Source organism: Diabrotica virgifera, chromosome 1, assembly GCF_917563875.1.
Source record: "Diabrotica virgifera virgifera chromosome 1, PGI_DIABVI_V3a".
Taxonomy (NCBI): Eukaryota; Metazoa; Arthropoda; class Insecta; order Coleoptera; family Chrysomelidae; genus Diabrotica; species Diabrotica virgifera.
This window is the reverse complement of record NC_065443.1, coordinates 76,732,753-76,750,094: the sequence shown is the minus strand read 5'-3', so window position 1 is coordinate 76,750,094 and position 17,342 is coordinate 76,732,753. Positions and strand designations below refer to the sequence as shown.

Sequence of the window (17,342 nt, the reverse complement as noted above, 5' to 3'; positions counted from 1 at the left end):
TGATAATTTAGTAAACGTCACTACATAATTTTTGAGATTTGATTATTTTTAAATCACAAGATAACTAATCGATTAACTACTATTTTGCATGGTTATTGGGATTCTCAAAAGATTAAACGACAGTCGCTATCAAAAATATGACAAATGACACTCACTGTCTACATTCATATTTGCCAATTTGGACAGGGGTTATTTTGAGATACAGTCTCATTCCTTCATATCGTTACGTTTTTAATCCAGCACCACACTTAAACCCATATTATGTAAATCAATATAAACAAACAATTACTTTGGGAGAACTTTTTAAGAACATGAGAGTGTGTACCAAATAACCTGGTTTCGAGTCGTTTTTACTGACAGTGACTGACCCAACACTCTATTCAGCCGTTTTGCAAAAAGGGAGAGATTATAGCATGTTTGCAACTCGGTGTTTAGCTAGATAACTACCTTAAGCAACAAGATGCCTTGAACCAGTACAACACATACTGTTTTACAACAAAATGATAAATTACTGTATTACCTCAATACTCAGAAAAAATTCCACAGATGTACTTATATTGTATTGTATTTAGGCTATAAGAAAAACTTGAGACATTTTTAGCTTTAGAACATATGCTTTATTTCTTGTTTCTATTGGTGTATTGTAACTATCTTCAAAGAAGAAAATCGACAACTGATTGTAATTTTTGTATTTTTCGCGATGTTAGTGCTACTGTAGAAATTCTTCCGTTTAGCAAGTTACAATTAAAATGAAATTCGCAATTTTAACTTTTATGATATTATGCAAATATTCGTGTTTTGTTCCCTAAAGCTAAATACATCGAAAAAGCCTAGGAATATTTTTATAACATAATAAAATTAATGAAAATAAATACATGGGGTCGTTTAATTTCAGTTGAATTTGTATAGTTGCTAATACTGTAGATTTTTGCGAGTAAAACATAACGGCAAAAGTGATATCGAATATTTGATAAAGCTTTATACAGGACAGGAAAAAATAAGTGGAATAATATAAGTTATATACTGCAGTAAATATTATGCTTGTTTAGATTTTGTTCATGCTATAAAGTTCTTGTTTACTTAGTGCATTAAAATATTATTTTTTATCATGAAACGACGTCATTTAACTTTGGATGAGGTAAATAGGGCTGTAGGCCTTCTTCAATGTGGCATGCAGCAAACAAATATATCTTTTAGCGCATGGGGGTCTCCTAAAGTGTTACAAGTCAATTGTGGAGGCGTTTTTGTGGCACTCTCATGTGGTCAGATACATTAATCTGTCACATGCCATATTGAAGAAGGCCTATAGCCCTATTTATGTCATCCAAAGTTAAATGACGTCGTTCCATGATAAAAAATAATCGTTTCAATGCACTAAGAAAACAACAACTTTCTAGCATGAACAAAATCGAAACTAGCAGAATACTTGCTGCAGCATAAAAGCTATAGTTTTTTTTTCTCATGTAAAAAGCTTTAACAAATATTCATTACCACTTTTGCCGTTTTACTCACAAAAATCTACAGGATGGGCAACTACACAAATTCAATTGAAACTAAATGACCCATGTATTTATTTTTATTGATTTTATTATGTTATAAAAATATCTAAAGAGATTTTGTCCATTTAAACTGGTCTGATGTGGCAACATCCATTTTTTTTATTCCGTAAACTAGTTTATTTGCCAAAGAGTTAAATATTTATTGTTCAATTTATTCTTCATCTTCTTTATTGTATTTGAATCATATAATACTAAATTCGCAAGCGATTAGTAATTATATGTAGATTTTATTCAAAGACAAGTAAACTCCTTATTACATATTTATGATACTTTACATATAGGTAGGCAAAATGAATCCCCTTAGTCCTAGAATCGATTTGGTCTATCCTCCAATTTTGCTTGTGAGTGGTTCCCAAGATAATCTAAAAAAACTACCTACTTAGAAAAAAGCGAAAACAATATAATGTAATATTTGCATTTATTGACTATTTACTTGCCAATTCCTCAATCAAAAGATATTCTTATAGAAACACAAACAAAATGAATTTTTTCACATATATTCTTCAAATTTTTCATATTTAAAAATGTTAAATATATGAAAATTAAATGTTAATTAAATCACCCAAAAAGATTATTTCAAATAAATGATATTCTAACTATTAAAAATTAAATGCAAAATATCTGGATAATCTCTATTAGTGACATTTTAAGTGTTAAAAAAAGTTAGCTATAATAATTTCCCTTATCTTGGAACTGGTAAATAATGCATACCTACAAATGAACCATTCACTAACACAATTGGAGGATGTACCTACCTAAAGTGTTCTTCTAATTGAGGGATTTCATTTGACTAATTTATACCTTGATATTGAGTGACGATTATGTTTGTGTGATCTATAAGTAAAGTATTTTAACTGGGTTTTTTGAGATTGCTCAGCAAAATAATTTCATATTCAACGTGAACTTTTAGTAATTTCGACTTGTTGTTACAGCTCTTTAAATTTTTTATTAATTGTCCCTTCTTGTCATCACATGATTAACAGTCATCCTAATGATACATTTTACTCACAAAGTTCCTTTCTACGTGATTATTTCGAATACTCTGAGCGTATCTCTATTGCTTTTTATAGTATCCATTTAAATCTTGGTATATGGCTAATTTTATTTAGGTTTTGGGATACGGAATAGGTTTTATATCATTTTGAATATAAATTTTACTCAAATTTAAACTGTAACCAATTTTTATACTTTGAGAATTAAATTTTTGGAGTATATTTATTAGATTAAAAATAACAACCCCTTAAAACTCCGATAATAGTCATTATAATAAGTTGAAAGCATTTATAGTTGTCATTCTTCGATATGCGTTTATAGGTAACAACAGATTTTCTTTGAAGATAGTTACAAGCCCTGCGAAAAGAACAAGTGTACATTTTTTTCGTTTTTTAAACAGCAATTGGTTATATGGGTACTTTACTTTTTTGTAAATATATATTTTCATATGCTTTACGGGACTTTTTTCTATTCTAGCTGCAACAATCCATACAAAATGCTTCCATATTATTTTAGGAATTTTATTATTATTTTGTTTAAATTTTATTTTTAAGGATAAGTTTTGTTATTTAAAACTTATGAATATACGATATGATTGTTGGTGTAATAAAATAATTAAATACATGATGTGTTTTATTTTTATCCATGTTTTATTTAAAAGCACTCGTTAAAATTTAAATCTGTTGCTTTGCACACTAGAAGGGTACATATCAAAATTACCTTGAAAATCATAACACAATAGACGATAGACTACATTATTACTAACAGAGAACTTACACCTCAAACAGATGTAAGAACTTTAAATGGCGCAAACTGTTACTTTGCAAAATGAGACTAAGTAAGATACCTAAAATTTCAAAACCGAAACCACAAATGATCAGCAAATTCAATGTTGAAGCTCTGGAAAATGAGAGCACACAATATCTATATGAAAACCAATTAAATCAGAAAATCGCCCAAAGGCCAGTTAGTACGCAAGATAGCATAGCCCAACAATGGAAAACAGTAAAAAATAACATAGTAGGTGCTGCCATGGAAGTAGTAGGAAAGAGACTAGGAAAGAACAGAAGAATGCATACATCCAATATATACGAAATAAAATACCAGAAAATTGGAACAACTACAGATCAGAACGGAACGAGGTAAACGCAAGGATAAAAGAAATAAAAAAACAACCATTGGGAGAAATTTACAAAAGAAGTGGAAAGAGACATAAGGGAGTCAGAGGAAAGTGTGGGGAATGCTAAGAGGAAATAAGCTTGAAGTCAAGGACACCGTACAAACTAATACAATTACGACACAGCAATGGGAAACATACTTGGATGTAGAACGGATACAAAATGGATATGAGGAGGACAATGACATTGAGATAACAAACGATAAGATAGAAAACATCATAAAGTCCCTTAAGAATAGAAAAAGTCCTGGACCAAACGATATCACCAATGAGATCCTTAAACACGGAGGGAAAAAATTGTAGAACGAATTACTAACCTCATTTAAAAATATAGAAGAATAGAGAATACCAAGCGAATGGAAAAACAGTATAACGATACCCATTTTCAAAAAGGGAGAGAAAACACATCCAGAAAACTATAGGGGAATAACACTGCTTAACAGCGCTCTCAAAGCATTCACAAAAACTATACTGGAAGAAATCGCTAAAACTAAAACCATACGGGAAGAACAAGGTTTCCGGAAAAATAGATTGATGCAATATTTGTTATCAGACAGAAAGCGAAAAAATCCATAGAATTTAATAAACGTGCATATATGTGTTTCGTCGATATGACTAAGGCTTTTGACAGAGTGCGGTTAAAGGACGTGTTACAAATTTGGGGAGAAAAAGGGCTAAACCACAGGCTAATTAACCTAGTAGGTACACTATATTAACAAACAATGTAAAACAAAAATAAGAGTAGGACATTTCACAACAGTAGACATAGTTATAAACACAGGAATCCGTCAAGGCGATTCACTAATCCCTTTCATATTTAATTTAATAATGGACAAAATAATAGAAAACCTTCCCAGAACAGCTGGATTTAAGATGGATAACACATTCTTTAGAGTCGTTTGCTACGCTGAAGATGCTGTCCTTATCGCCGATTCTGAAGACAATCTCCAAAGGCTACTGCATGCACTTAATACTAAAACTAAAGAGCTAAATATGCTCATCAACACCCAGAAGACTAAGTGCCTAGTAATTTCCAAAGAACCGATAAGATGCAAATCGGAAATTGACTCCAAAACTGTGGAACAGGTGAATCACTTCAAATATCTTGGTGCGGAAATAAGCTACGGAAATCTCTCAAAAGAGGTCAGAGAACAAACAATGAAAGCAGCTAGAATATCGGGATGCCTGACAGAAATCGTATGGAACAAATATCTAAATAATGAAAGCAAAGTCAAAATATATAAAACAACAATAAGACCTATTATAACATATGCGGCAGAAACAAGACCATACACAAATCGAACGTTACAAATGATGAGTTGAACATGAAATGAACAGTTGAAATGAGAACACTAAGAAGAAGAAGTATACAGGGCAAAACTCTACGTGACAAAATAAGGAGTGAAGGCATCAGATAAAACTGTGGAATACAGGACATAGGAAGGTGGGTAAGACAGAGACGAAGATATTGGAACAAACATATAAAGATAATGAAGGACAGCAGACTCATTAAAATCGCAAAAAACGGATAACACAGTAGGTAAAAGACCACAGGGTAGACCACCAAAACGATGGAGAGAATGATGGACCTCATCCTCCGTAAAAGTCTTGATGGCCATCTCCGTAAAAGACTTGATGGCAATGAACAGGCAATATCCTACTAGATTGACCGATCATGTTAGAAAGAAGAAGAATAGATGATAATTCAACAGCTATGATCAATGAGATATAAGTAGAAGAACAATTAAGGATGCGACAAATGACATCCTAGGACCAGAAAGACCCACTACACGCAACTATTGATTCGATGACGAATGCCGTTAAAAGAATCACTAGAAAATAGAAGAGGGCAAAAGAAGGAGACACTAGAACCAAGAGGCAGAAATAGACCTACAATTACCAAAGAGGAAATTGAAAAAGCACTAAAACGTATAAAAATGATAAAGCCATGGGACCGGATGAAATACCCATATACATAAATTTTATTAATATAGAGCGTTAAGAACGGAACGTTGCGTAAATAGGCCTACGTATTTCTTATGGACGATAGAAGCGCGCTGATGCCATGCCATCTGATTAGAATGAACCGTAGATATATCGGCAGTCTAAGTCTAGTAGCAGCACGTGCCTGAGAGTTATGGCAACACTGATCTGCATAAGCCAATCGTTCCGTTCTTAACGTCAAATGAAGTATAACAGAGAACCACATGGATATGTTAGTAAATTTACTATACCAGGGAAATTCCGAAAGAATGGCTAATATCTCAGTTCATCCCAATACCCAAATATCCAACGCAATGAAATGTGACGTACTAAGATCAAGTGACGAAAGACTTCTAAACGCCACATTCTGGGAAAGGCCCGATGGAAAAAGGTCAGTTGGTCGCCCTAGAAAGAGATGGAAGGACGCAGTAGCCAGCGATCTACGCAAAATGGGAGTACAGCAATGGGAAATAGCTGCTCAGGGCCGACAACAATGGAGGGAAATAGTAAACGCGGCCAAGACTCACAGAGTTGTAGAGCCAAATGATGATGAATGAAATGTGAGGAATATAGGACGATCAGTTTGATGAACCATGTTTTAAAAGTTTTCTTGTGAGTGATCCATGAACGCGCCTACAAGAAACTAGACGATAGCATAACAGGAAAGTAATAGTCAAGACAGATTTTCGGAGAATAGGCCATTTTTGGGAAAAGTTATTTACCAGTAATTTTATTGCTGGAATCGAATCTTATGATTGTATATATTAATAATATAGGTATGCAAAGTCCGCAGATAGTGTGCTACTTTTTTTATAAACAAAATGGCGCCCAAAAATCGTGTTTTTTTCAATTTTTGCTCTATAACTCCAAAGATTTTAACTTTACACCAAAAACACCCAAATAAAAATTCACCGTAATTAAATTCTGCATAGAGGCGTGTTTTTCCCGATTTACTTTGACGAAAATTTTCCCCGGAAAATGCGGGTGTTTCCAACAAAATCTTTAATTTTCAACTAAAATTTTAGATAAGTAATCGTTTATCAATAATTAAATAACTTGGTAATATAAAAGCTCTTTTCGTACAGATTATAATTCCAGAAGCCGATAGAAATTGAATAAACAGTTTAGCAAGTCTATCTGCAAACATATTACGGAATAGAGAAATAGATGATCAATATGTCAGAATCATTACAAATTTATACCGATATCAGAAAGCCATATAGTCCAGAAAGCCACTGCGCATCCGCTAGGAAAAATATTCTAATTCGGATTTTTTGCACAATCTTACTCAAAAAGGACCCCTTTTAACAAATTTGCATGTTGCCAGGACCAACAGTTGGTCAAAAATTTTTTAAACGTTTTTTTTTTTGTTTTTTTCCTAAAATTATTTTTTTTGCATGGAACAAAATTTTTTTAGATTTTCTGGATCATTCCAAACAGAAAAGGTCTTTAGTGACTTTTCTCTAAAGTTGATAGTTTTTGACATATAAGCGATTAAAAATTGAAAAATTGCGAAATCGGTCATTTTTAACCCTCCAAAACTATGTGAAAAGCTGAAAATTTTAATGTTTCCAAGGTAAGTAGATATTCTTTAAACATCGATTGATGAAATCCCGAAGATTTTTTTGCAATACAATATTCAAAACTCCTTTGTTTCTTAATTGTTAATCAAGCGTGCGCGACACTATTTTCCACCGTTGCATGTGTATGCAGTATGGTGCAAATGAAAGGAATAAATTCGTTATTTCGTAAACCGGCGACTTTAAGGGAAAATCCCGAAACAGGTCGATTTTTATTTTTAAGTTATGATATTTTGACTTATATGGTATACTAGTGACGTCATCCATCTGGGCGTGATGACGTAATCGATGATTTTTTTAAATGAGAATAGGGGTCGTGTGCTAGCTCATTTGAAAGGTTCTTCAATTCTCTATTCAGTAATGTAAACATTTACATAATTATTTATACAGGGTGTCCAATAATTTAATTTTTTTGTCAATTTGCCAAATGATTTAATTTAATAAAAAAATTTTGGACACCCTGTATAAATAATTATGTACATGTTTATATTACTGAATAGAGAATTGAAGAACCTTTCAAATGAGCCAGCACACGACCCATATTCTCATTTAAAAAAATCATCGATTACGTCATCACGCCGAGATGGATGACGTCACTAGTATACTATATATGCCACAATATCATAACTTAAAAATAAAAACCGACCTGTTTTGGGATTTTTCCTTAAAGTCACCGGTTTACGAAATAACGAATTTATTCATTTATATTTAATACGGAAAATAGTGTCGCGCACGCTTGATTGGCAATTAAAAAACAAAGGGGTTTTTGATATTGTTTTGCAAAAAACTCTTCAAGATTTCATCAATCGATGTTTAAAGAACATCTACCTACCTTGGCAACATTAAAATTTTCTGTTTTTCACATAGTTTTTGAGGGTTAAAAATGGCCGATTTCGCAATTTTTGAATTTTTAATCGCTTATATGTCAAAAACTATCAACTTTAGAGAAAAGTCACTAAATACCTTTTCTGTTTGGAATGATCCAAAAAACTTAAAAAAAATTTGTTCCATGCAAAAAAATAATTTTAGGAAAAAAACAAAAAAAAACATTTAAAAAATTTTTGACCAACTTTTGGTCCTGGCAACATGCAAATTTGTTAAAAGGGGTCCTTTTTGAGTAAGATTGTGCAAAAAATCCGAATTAGAATATTTTTCCTAGCGGATGCGCAGCGGCTTTCTGGACTAATAAGTCGAGTAGACCAACAAAAATCTAAAGAGATGTAATATCAATTACTTTAATGCGAAAATGGTTATTAAACAAGATGATGCAGAAGTAGCAATGGGCAAGTATGGGTACGGCGAAAGAAATGAACGAGGGCAAACACTGCTCAACTTCTTACACCAGGAAAATTTATCCACGATGAACTCTTTTTTAGATAAAAAGCCTCAGCGTAAATGGACATGGATAAGCCCAGATGGCAGTGTCAAAAATGAGATAGATTTTATCATAACGAATAGAAAAGAAATAAGTAAAGATGTTGAAGTACTTAACAAATTTTCGATAGGAAGCGACCACAGATTAATCCGAGAAAGGATACAATTAAATGTCAACTTGGAAAGAACAAAGATTATCTTCAAAACACGAAAGAAGAAATGGATTCCCCCAGAAGACAACGACATCTATGAAGATATACTAACCAGACGTATACAAGACTTAGAAAACGAAATAGAAGATATCGAACTAGCAAATAATCTCATAACGAAGGCTCTAAAAGAAACCGAAAGGGAGTGCTGCCCGACGGTCGTGACCCATAACAAAAAATTAAGCGAAAATACCAAAGAGTTAATAAGTAAAAGAAGACAACTGACGGAAAAATACGACTCCAATTACACAACACTGAAAGAATTAAATATAGATGTCCACCGATCAATCCGAAAAGACATAAGAGAAAACAATACAAGAGAAACAACTCAAATAATTCAAGAAAACAAAAGTTTAAAAGTTTTGCGGCGAAATACGAATAACATTGGCAAAAAAATATGTAGAGAATAAGAAACAAAGACAACAACATTGCTACGGATAGAGCGAAATCCTAAAGGTTGTCGAATCGTTTTATCACGAAATGTATGAGAGCACCAACCCAAGGCAAGATCAGCCTCTGCCCAAAATCACAAACCAGGGATCAGAATTAATGCCAGAAGTAACACCATACGAAGTTAAAAAGACACTTTCAGAAATGAAAAATAATACATCCCCTGGCGATGACAGAGTAGTGATCGAGGCTATCAAACAAGGTGGAAATAAAATTATCCAGGTTTTGGCCAAACTTTTCACCGAATGCATTTAACAAGGAAAAACCCCTTCTCAATGGAACAATGCAGTCATTGTTTTATTGCACAAGAAAGGTGACATAACAGATCTAAACAACTACCGTCCTATCAGTCTGATATCACACATATATAAACTTTTCACAAAAATTATCAAAAAAAGACTGGAGGCTAAGTTAGACTTCTATCAGCCTAGAGAACAAGCTGGGTTTAGATCCGGATATAGCACTAACGACCACTTACTGGTAATAAAAAACTTGATATCGAAGTCGGCTCGGCGGAATACAACAAGTCATTGGCACTGATATTCGTGGACTACGAGAAAGCGTTCGATACCATAAACCAGCAGAAAATGTTGGAAGCATTGACAGAATGCCGAATAGACCATCGCTACACAAATATGATAAACTATATCTACCACAATGCAACGGCTAGCGTAAGACTCTCTGATCAACAAACTAATAAATTATGTATGCAGCGAGGAGTACGGCAAAGAGACACCATCTCACCAAAGCTGTTCACAACCCTTTTAGAACACACTTTTAAGAAGGCAGAGCTGAACGAATATGGTATCAATATAAATGGAGAGAAGCTCAGTCATTTGAGATTCGCAGATGACATCGTCCTTATAGCCGATCGTATGGATGATGCAATAATAATGTTGAACGCTTCGTATCACGTTGAACGTATATCACGCTTCCTTAGAGGTCGGACTAAAGATTAATATCAACAAGACGCAAATAATGACTAATCTGGTGCTAAATCGTAATATTGTTGTTGATGGAATGGATATTGAGCAGACTGCATCTTATAAGTACTTGGGACATGAAATTCGGTTGGGAAGATATAACCAGACGTGTGAGCTCCCACGTCGCATAGGATTAGCCTGAGCAGCGTTTGGTAAACTGAGCTATGTATTTAAATCGGACTTACCCATGTGCCTAAAAAGGAAAATCTTTGACCAGTGTGTGTTGCCTGTACTCACTTACGGGTCGGAAACATTAACACTTACAAAAAAGATAGTGAACAAGATTCGCATAACTCAGAGGGCTATGGAGCGCCAGGTGTTGGGTGTCTCCCTGAGGGACCGAATACCAAACGAAGAAATACGTCGTAGAACAAAAACAACGGACGCAGTCGAAAGAATCGCGTCGCTCAAGTGGAATTGGGCAGGACACGTCGCCAGATTGTCAAACAACCGATGGACAAAACGTATTGTCGAGTGGAGGCCACGAAGAAGCACTAGGGAGCAGAGGACGACCACTAACCAGATGGGCTGACGATTTGAAGCGTATTGTCGGCAATTGGATGCAAGCCGCACAAAACAGAGAAAGATGAAAAGAGCTGAGGGAGACCTATGTGCAGCAGTGGACGAGTACGGGTTGATGATGGTGATGATGAATATCAATTAATGGAACACTAGTAAATAATCTCAGATACGCAGACGATACATTACTGCACTACGCAGTATTGCGAGAGGTATGTAATGGCTCTGAACATACAAAAAGAAACAAAAATCGCGATTGTCAGTAAGAACAAGATTTAAGACGAAACAATCTACGTAAAGGAAAAGCTTTAGAGAAAGTACCCAGATACAATAATTACTTGGGATGTGAGCTAAATGAACAATGGGACCGCAGCCTTGAAATAAAATGACCCATTGAGAGGGCCAGAAGCTTTCAATGAAATGAAAACAGCATTATGCAATAAAAAAACGCGAATAGAAATTAGAACTAGAGTATTGAGATGTTACGTATTGTCTGAATTTTATACGGAGTTAAAGCCTAAACAATTACGGACACAAGTGAAATAGTATATTAAGTATGGAGAACGGTAAGGGTTTTATACCGATCGAAGACAATTGTTTGGAGGAGGAGCGGGGCGACGAATCCAATTATTGTCTGAGATCGGTTACCCTTAACGTTCGACATGCTTACATAGTGCAGTCACTGAAGGTGAATATGAGCTATTACCTCCGATTTCGTTGAACCTCCATCGATTTGCACGAAAATTGGTGAGTGGTTAGAGGATATCTCAAGCAACAAAGATGACATGGTGCCAACTTGCGCTTTTACCCTGGGGGTGGATGCAACCCCTCCTCGGGGGTGAAAATTATTTTATAAAAAATAACCCCACAATTCGATAGAGCAACAAATTATAAGCAAAATTTGTTATATATAGTTATTAAAATAAATCAAAACTTTTTGAGTTATTAAAGATCAAAGATTTTAATTTTTCGTGAGAAAAATGCATGTTTTTAACCGATTTTTCATAAATAACTCAAAAACTATAAGTTTTTACAAAAAACTTATTATTGTCAAAATTGAGGCTAATAAAAAATCAAATAAATTCCTTACTAGAAAAACCTTTCAATGTTTTAACTGAAAGTGAGTTATAGGTAATTGAATGTATATTCCTTTCGTTGAGTACCCAAATCTAAGTATTCAAGCTTAAATACCGGGAAAATGATGCATTTTATAACATAAACTTATTAAACATTTGTCAAAGCTCATTGAAATATCTATCAAATAAGTGCTCGAACAAGTTGATAGCATTAAAGTTTATGCACCAAAAATGTTTCAAAATGTATCTTTTAAAAAATTTTCTAAAAAATGTTATTCTTTTTTTGTAAATAACTCCGTTAAATTTTAAAGTTCATCTAATAACTGGTTAAAATTTTATTCCAAGAGCTATTAAAAAACATCAAAATAGTCATTTATACCTCTATTGAAATATCTATCAAATAAGTGCTCGAACAAGTTTATAGCATTAAAGTTTATGCACCAAAAATGTTTCAAAATGTATCTTTTAAAAAATTTTCTAAAAAATGTTATTCTTTTTTTGTAAATAACTCCGTTAAATTTTAAAGTTTATCTAATAACTGGTTAAAATTTTATTCCAAGAGCTATTAAAAAACGTCAAAATAGTCATTTATACCTCTTACTTTTTTAAAAATAAAAGGTTAAATGGCCCCGGTTACATGGTTCTCGCAGCAAAATTGAAATTTTAAACGTTTCTATCTCGGTTACTTTTTACTCTACGAAAATAGTAAAATGGGTAAAGTATTTTTGTAAAAAACAAAAATTTAGATATTTATCATTTTTTACGTATATTGAGTATTTTTGGAGTTATTATCAAAAGAAAATGAAAAGTACGATAATTCTAAAAATTCTGATTTTTTTAAAATATACCTTTTTTTCAAAAACATGCATTCTAAACCGGTCAAATTTGTTGAAATAATTAACTATGATAACATAAAGAAATTTTTGTGAGGATTACTACAAATTTTAATTTTTGCGGGAATGGCGTATGTTTAGTTTTTAACTTTTTCCTAAAAAAATCGAAAGGGTTCTCTTATTTTCATCATAACTTGCTTAATTTTGATGCTATTAACTTCTAGAGAAGCTCATTTGATAGGTATTCCGAAGTACTTTGACAAGTGCTTAACAAGTATATTCTATAAAATGCATCGTTTTCCCGTTATGTAAGCTTGAATACTTAGATTTGAGTATTCGTCGAAAAAAATATACATTCAATTACCCAGAACTCACTTTAAAATAAAATTAGTTTAGTTCTTTAAGTAGGGAGTGTAGTAAATTTTTTATTATCTCTAATTTTGGTAATAATAGCTTTTTTACAAAAGCTTATAGTTTTTGAGTAATACGTGACAAACAGCTTTAAAACATGCATTTTTTTAAGAAAAAATAAAATCTTTGATATTTAATAACTCAAAAAGTATTGATTTATGTTAATAACTTTATATAACAAATTTTGCTTAGAAGTTTTCCCTCTATCGATTTCTGGTATTATTTTTAATAAAAAAATTTCACCCCCGAGAAGGGGTGGCAACCACCCCCAGGGTAAAAGCGCAAGTTAACATCATGTCACCTTTGTTCCTTGAAGTATTTTCTAACTAGGTTCAACGAAATCGGAGGTGAAAACCTTCAGTGACTCCACTATAACGTTTTTTGCACGATTGATACCATTATAAATTATAAAATTAAACATTTTCGTCATATTGTCTAGTTTCATTCATTTTATCAAGATAGATACTTTGGTTGTTAGGTAGTAACTACGGTGCATAACAACAATGGAGAATTGAGTTTTTATTTAGTTGTCAATAATTTTAAGTACAATTTTGATTATTATAAATTAAAATATGAGCGAAAGTGAATTTGAAGAAATTGAACGGGCTTGGGAAGAAGGGTGTTCCGTAATTATTCCCGAAAAATCCAAAATCCGTTATCAAAATACCTACCAAAGTTTTAAAAAATGGTGCGAAGGCAAGAATTTAAGAATCGAAGAAAAGACTATTGGCATATTTCGTTCAAAGACATATGCAGAAAGCTCCTGGAAGCCTCTGGGCAGAATATTCAATGATTAAATCCACCGTTTTTCTTTATGATGGCATTGATATTTCCAAGTTTTCAACTTTGATCGCGTATTTGAAGAGAAAAAATGTTGGCTATAGGCCTAAGAAAGCGAGCATTTTTACACGGGAGCAATTTGAAAAATTTCTGATGGAAGCAACGGATGAAGAATTTCTAGTTCACAAGGTAATATAAGCTAGTTTAGGTAAAAGAAATACTCTAATGAAGATTTTTTCATAATTTGTAGGTCGCAATGATATTGGGAATATCTGGTGCCTGTAGAAGAGAAGAATTATATAATATTACTATGAATGACATCCAACAAACCGATGGTTTAATGATTGTAAAAGTACCCAATATAAAAACGAACATCCAGCGTACTTTTACAGTCGGTAATAAACCAGACGATAAAATTCCATATTTAGAAATTCTGCAAAATAATTTAACAAATTGTACCATAAGTTTCAATATTAATAAATAATTCGTTAGTTTTCTTTATTCTTTCAAAAAATAAATTAAAATTAAGAGATTTTTTAACTCGACGGTAAGTGAATTACTTACCGTCGAGTTGGAGTACAGTAAAACCTCGATATAACGGACCTCTATTTAACGGACTTCGGATATAACGGACCAAAAATAAGGTCAAATGTAAAAAAATTTAAAACGTCCTGTTAATCTTATACATACTTAACCCTGCCTTTACTAACATACATTGCATAATAACGGGGTCCCCTTGGATCCCAAACGTTGTATTTTACAAAGAATTTCAATAAACTTTTTATTATAGCAAAATGAGGACACATTTCCAAATAATCTGATTTATTTTAAAGCTATTTTTATATAACGGACTTTCGGCTTCCCTTCAATTAGTCCGTTGTATCGAGGTTTTACTGTACTTACCGTCGAGTTGGATTACTTACCGTCGAGTTGCTAGTAAATGTCACCTACTGACGTAAAATCTGTCACGGTAAACAGTCAAAAATGATCAATCGTGCAAAAAAAGACTTACCAGCTTTGAAATGTGGAAAATATGGACACAACACATAACGAACACGGAAATGTTAAGAAAGATGAAAAAAGAAATACTCAACACAGTGAAGGAAAGGAAAATGAGCTACTTTGGTGACATACTAAGAAATAAAAAATTATGAGATGATGCGATTGGTTATACAAGAGAAAGTAGAAGGAAGAAGAGGACCGGGGAGACGACGCACGTCCTGGTAGAAAAATTTAAAGCAGTGGACTGGAAAAACAACAATATAACTCTTTAGAACCGCTGCAGACAGAATAAAATGGGCCATGATGATCGCCAATGTCCTTAAAGGATGAGACTGTAACGTTTCAATCAGCCGATTGAACGCTACAGGTATTTGTCCCTCGGACTATATATTTCTAGAAGCGACCCTACTACCGTCAAGTCAATTAGTACATCTCTTCGAAGCTATTTAATGCGATAAAAATTTGTACTAGCTCCCTTTTGCCATTGCCACGTAAATCAGGCACAATATTCGCATACATTATCGTGTTTGTGTGTAGGCCGTTAAACAATGGGTAAGTTTGATTATCTAGTTTTAAATAGAAAAAGACTGTTTGACTTGTACACACTTCTATATAAATCTAAACGGGAACTGGTGTATGTTTTCAAAAGACTGATAGTGTGTAAATAAATTTATTAAATCAGCTAAGTACTTTCAGCATATTAATGCCATCATCAGAGCTATCCTATAAAAAGACTAAGTTGAAAAATCTTATTCATAAAAAATTATAAAGTGAAACTTACGTCTTATAGGTGTAAAAACCTCAAAAGAAGAGAAAACTTCGAACAAACACATTCTATAGTTTAAAATAAACCCAGGGATATAACCACTGGTTAGGGTAAAAACCCTTAAATGTTTAAAAAATCACATTTAATGTGTTTTTATAAAATGGCTACCATTCTTACAAACAGCTGTTACTGACAATATTCAAAAACGACAGGCTGCTGACGGAAACAATAGTTCCTAGCGACATCTGTGTTATTAAAATTATTTAAAATTTTTGAAAATGACTACGTTGTCATATGTAGGTTACTAATTAGTATGAAGTTAGTATGAACTTCAGTTTTTCATATTAACTTTAACTTCATACTAATTAGTAACCTACATATGACAACTTAGTCATTTTCAAAAATTTTAAATAAGTTTAATAACACAGATGTCGCTAGGAACTATTGTTTCCGTCAGCAGCCTGTCGTTTTTGAATATTGTCAGTAACAGCTGTTTGTAAGAATGGTAGCCATTTTATAAAAACACATTAAATGTGATTTTTTAAACATTTAAGGGTTTTTACCCTAACCAGTGGTTATATCCCTGGGTTTATTTTAAACTATAGAATGTGTTTGTTCGAAGTTTTCTCTTCTTTTGAGGTTTTTACACCTATAAGACGTAAGTTTCACTTTATAATTTTTTATGAATAAGATTTTTCAACTTAGTCTTTTTATAGGATAGCTCTGATGATGGCATTAATATGCTGAAAGTACTTAGCTGATTTAATAAATTTATTTACACACTATCAGTCTTTTGAAAACATACACCAGTTCCCGTTTAGATTTATCTAGTTTTAGCCTAGGTTTTTCCCCGATTGCAGATACCTACTTTCTCCTTGAAATAAAGCTTAAAAATTTGTATAATTTTATTTATTTTTCTCTGGTATATTATAGTATAATACCACGCCGTGGTCAGAGATTTTGCTGAGATCGTGTTTCTCACAATACTCAGCTTTATTTCTGATCGGGCCTTTCTTTTGGGAGAAAACTGATTCTTGTTTGAATTTTTCTAGCCCCTACCTCGGGAAGAAGATTTTAATCAAGCACCTGGAAAAGAAAACCTTCTACCGCTACCTTGGAGAGCGAATTAGCTTACAACCGTATCCTGATGCACTAGAATAAATTAAACAAGACAGCCCTACAGAGACAAGACAGACCAACAACGTAGCCCTAGACTTCCCTTAACTGCCGGCGACGACAAATTCTACAGGGATTGGGGACCTCCTTTAGGAACTGTGACGGAAGGACTTAAAGCTGAGTAAATTTTTACCTTTATAACTTTTGTACCGATTACCAGCGGGGTCTCGGTCACGGGCTTAGAAAATTAACTTGGTTATCAGTATACAATAAAAATGATTTTTGTTAAGTTTTTTTTATATTTCAATAAATAGCGTATTTAAAAATGATTAGGTAGACTTTTATTTCCTGTAACTTTTCTGGGATGGGTGTGAAGGAAGAATGAACAGGGAACGAACCCAGGGCTGAGCAGTCGGGCAGAGCACCATTCTGATGGATGGAACGGTGGACGTTTTTCTTTTGAATATCCTAAGGGAAGTTCGAGGAATTCCTCCCATCGTTTCTCCCAACAGTGTGGTGTTGCTTAATGCC

General features: G+C 33.2%; 1 long non-coding RNA gene across 1 annotated transcript; it reads left to right on the top strand.

Moving 5' to 3' along the window:
• Window positions 1-13,651: 13,651 nt before the first annotated feature.
• On the top strand, window positions 13,652-17,140 carry LOC126878905 (uncharacterized). The gene is made up of 2 exons (XR_007695869.1): window positions 13,652-15,481; window positions 16,748-17,140. It is a non-coding gene; the product is annotated as an uncharacterized LOC126878905 (long non-coding RNA).
• Window positions 17,141-17,342: the final 202 nt, after the last annotated feature.